The sequence below is a fragment of the Gallus gallus genome, chromosome 5 (genome assembly GCF_016699485.2).
Source record: "Gallus gallus isolate bGalGal1 chromosome 5, bGalGal1.mat.broiler.GRCg7b, whole genome shotgun sequence".
NCBI classification, from domain to species: domain Eukaryota; kingdom Metazoa; phylum Chordata; class Aves; order Galliformes; family Phasianidae; genus Gallus; species Gallus gallus.
The window spans coordinates 42879956-42884287 of NC_052536.1; the positions used below are offsets into that span (position 1 = coordinate 42879956).

A 4332-nucleotide genomic window follows, 5' to 3' on the forward strand; every position below is an offset into this window, starting at 1 on the left:
CAGGAGGGCCGCACCATGCACTGCCAGCATGCTGTGGCGATGCATCAGGCTGCAGCCAAGGAATGCTTGCACCTGCTCTGCCCAGCTGTAACCCAGCAGCTCAGCCTTCCCGACAAGCTGTGAGGACTCAAATAATCCAGCCCAGTTTATTCTCCACTCTGGGACAATTTGCTCCTTTTAGTGCCCAGAACAGCACTTTGCCACAGCTCTCATCAGGGAAACCGCGCTGTGAGCTGCATAAATACGTGCCCAGCCACCCCCGTGCTCCTCCCCAAGGCGTTCAGCTCCCGCTCTGTTCGCAGCCAGCAGAGCATTGAAGACAGCGTGAGGGCCGCCGCTGCCCACGCTCACATTTCATCCCTACTGCTTACTTCCTCAGCGCTCTTGAAACAAACATTCCCACGTCGATACGCGCAGCGCACGACCACCAACAAAACGCCCTAAAATAAGGACAGCTGTCGAAGGCCGTTAAAAACAGCAACGAGGCCCCAGCGAGGATCGAACTCGCGACCCCTGGTTTACAAGACCAGTGCTCTAACCACTGAGCTATGGAGCCGCCGCTCAGAAGCTCTCCCAGCCGCACCTAACAGCCGGCACCACCCGCTCGGCGCTATCACGCTCAGTAAGCGGCATGGCGGCGTCCGGCGCTGCCCGCCCCTCTCCGGGCACAGCGGGACGAGGCCCCCGGCCCCGCGGGGCGGCCGCCGCCGGGAGGAGCCCGCGGCCCGTCGGCAGCCATCTGCCGGCCCGGCGTGAGCTCGCAGCGCCGCCTCTCGCCCGGCGGGAGCCTCTCGGCCAGGTGTGTCATCCCGGCTGTGCGCGCAGGGTGCGTTGGAAGACGCCGTTGTGACGGTACGCAGCTCTGTGCCGTGGAGGCATTCCACAGCAGCACGAGAGCTGTAGTGCTCTGGGTGTGTGACAAGTCTCTCCGAGGTATTACAGTCTGGAGAACTGAAAAAAAAAAGCCTTTACCTTGTAAAGGACCGCTCCCCGTTGGTCCCTTTTTATGCTCAGCCTGACTGCCAATATACCCATCTGCAAATGGGGGAAGGTCATCCCCAGGGCAGGCTGTCCCGCTGGTGCATCCCTGCACAAGGTGTCCATCGTCTGCTTAAGTATTGATAGAAACAAGCAAAAAAGCAAACAGTAACAAGGAGCCAGGTCTGAAAAGCACAGCAGTAACTACAAAAAGCTATATGGAAACTGGTTGCGTGCTACCATGTTGTTCTCCTGAACCTCTGTTGTGTTTTGCTGCTACTACGTGTCGCTGCTCTCAGTAAGGTGTTAAAGGCCCAATGGAGATGGGCCTACCATTCTTAGGGCAAGAGCTCTGACAACTGAATAACTGCACCAGCTTCCCACAGACACTAAAGCTGCCCAAAGACAAACCCAATGTGCTGCATGTACCAAGAGAGGAGGAAAGTGGTGTCCTCATTCTTCAAAGGGGGGACGATCAGGAAAAAAACACAGTGATAATTTAAAAATATATGCTTGCCTCTCTCATCATCATCTTAAATGGCTGGAAGTTGGGATTTAAAAGACATCTCTTCACTGTCTCATACAGCAACAAAACCAGACTGACATTTGGTCATTCAGTCCTTAAAGACATGCACAGAAACTCGCAGTAGGAGCCTTGCTCCAGCAGCTAATGAGTGCAAAAATGAGCAGCTGGGTCAAAGATAGCTGAATAGGGAAAAAAAAACCAAAAAAAAACCAACAGACCCATTTCTCAAAGAGAAGCTAATTATGCCTTAAAATTTTTGAGTGCTCGCATATACTTGGTATGGTCACATCACTTTAGAGACTGTACAGATCATCTCTGAAATCCCTCAGATTATACAGAAATAAAAAGCAAGAACTAAACCAATAAATCATACACATTCCTACCAGTAATCCCTCATTCCTCTACATTCTATCACCATCCCCACCTTTAAATGTATTTCCAGAGCTGAACCAATAGCTACCTGTCAATATTCCTTTTAAAATATATTATTTGTATTTCGCCTCAGTATTACCGAGCATGCCATCATTCTAAAACAGAAAACAATCCTCTGCATATGAAGTCTGAAAACACTTATCTAACATAAGCTACTCAAATCCATTACTGCAGTCATCGCTCCCTCGCTAAGTCAGTGCATCAGGGCTTGAGCTGGGAAGCCCTCTGCTCCTTCAGTGCATTAGTATTGACAAAGCTGGTCCTTCAAATACATTTTTAATAATCTTTTTTATATGGTGCAATATCACTGAAAGTTCACTGCATTTATTTTTGTCAGTTCTGGATGGTGGATTTCAGATAATTGAGGAGATTTTTCTCTTCATTCTCTTTGTTTTAAAGGCCCCCCAGAATTAATGCCATGATTGTTAATATTCTGGCCTGATGAGTAATCTGGTCTTGCACACAACGCAACAGGGCTAACGGCAGGAATCAGAAGTGTAGTTCTGTGGATCAGGAGTTCTGCCAAATTGCAGAGATCTCCTCTACAGTTGATGATTTATCTTGCTTTTGATTTTTTTAGTGTCACTGTACAGGAGCGGTGGCGTAGGCTGTCTTTCATGCTAGCTGAGACATCAAAGGGAGATGCTGAAGACTCTGCACTGTTTTCCACCTTTTTTTGGGCACTGACACTCATCTCTACTGAGTGATACACACTACGAGCACAGCATCCCTGTATGAGTTGCACACTGGCCTTTCTTGTGTCTGGGGCTTCAACTTAGGGCTTTCAGGCTCTTTGAAGCTCTTAGCCCAAGCCCGGTCACATCAAACCAAAGGATGGACATGCCCCTGGTGACGGGATGGCCCTCAGCATGGGAAGGACTCACAACCGTGGAGCAAGTAGCAGTGCCTGACAGTCTATTCCTCTGTGATTTTGCACCACAGCTACCTCTATCCCTCAGCAAAACCTCTTGAACTGGGCAAGTGGGATGCCAAGCAGAAGGCTGCTGCTGGAGCCACAGGGGACGCTCACATCTGAACAGTGAGGCTTCTGAAAAAAAATGAGAGACACGGTCCAGAGCGACAAGTTTGCAGGGTCAGCATATGAAGGCCCCAAAGGTCTGTCCAAGCCAGTTGCTTGAATTCCACCCAAGTAAGGGAAGAACCATCTCTTAGTAAGGTGAGTCTGAAGCTGTGTGCTCTTGGGAACCAGCAGCGAGGCTGGAATGTTGGAAATTTTCCTGGCAGTCTGAGCAGACATGCAAGGAACCAATGGATTGACCCTGCACATTTATAGCGTCACTTACAGACTTGGCCCTGTGGCCAGGGGTGATGTCTTTAGAAGATGACATGCCTCTTGTGTGAACCAGCAGCTGATTTTGGCATCATCCAGGGCCTCTCAAGAACGTGAAATTCATTTTCCAGCTGTCACTCACAATTAACATTCAGTTAATTGTGTAACAACAGGGGTAACATTCAGTTCTCCCACATTACATAGCTGCAGAGATCACCTGTGTGCTTACTGTGCCAGGCTGTTGCTGGAGGTGAGAGTTTCCCCTGAGTGGAACAAGGCTGCTTCTTGCAAAGGGAATGCCACAATCTCTTTGTTTTCCATCAGAATAAAAAAAGTCCTTTTGCATTTTTCTCTCTCTCTTTTTTTTCTTTCTGCATTCATTTCCATTTTCACTTGATCTCTGCACTAGAAAGGTAGGCTCACTGGGCAGCTGTGGTGTGTGCATGAAATCATGTCGTAACAGATGAAAAGGCCAAAGCCAGCTCTGTTTTTTTGCTGTGATTGTTGTTGTTTAATAGGCAAGCTGATAGGAAATGAATTCCCTATGGGACAGAGCAGGAGGAGTGGACTCCATATAAGATTTTCCACACATCATTTCGTAGCTATCCAGTTAAGAACAGCACCAAGCTACAGGAAGGGTCAACAGGTAATTTTCTCTGACACAGAGAGCATGCTGCTCCTGCCATTAAGCCAGGCCAAGGTAGTGCAGTGAATATTACACTGACTCACCAAACTGCATTAACCGTAATGCTTTCTCCTCAAGACTTTAAGGTGATGCCTCTTAGAATAATAGCCACATGGGGCTGCTGGGAAATCTGACTGTGTATTAGCATCTCTGCAAAGGCCAGAACCTTTCAGCTTTCTTGAAGAAGAAAAAAAATCTCCCAGTGAAGAAACACCATCATATTCACATAAAATTCTGTATTAGATATTCAAAAGGGACAAGAATGAGTTATTAAACACATCTCAGCAGCCCTGTATATTAAAAAGAACAGGACAAGCTTTCCTTAGAAAAGGAAAGCGAAAACCCCCACCCTTGAATACGACTTCAGACAATCAGAGCTGTAAAATAAATGCAGGGAGGTGTCTCATCCATAATTTTAAT

At 47.9% G+C, this 4332-nt stretch overlaps 1 non-coding gene across 1 annotated transcript; it reads right to left on the reverse strand.

Moving 5' to 3' along the window:
* Positions 1–483: 483 nt before the first annotated feature.
* Positions 484–556, reverse strand: TRNAT-UGU. Its single transcript has one exon. It is a non-coding gene; the product is annotated as a tRNA-Thr (tRNA).
* Positions 557–4332: the final 3776 nt, after the last annotated feature.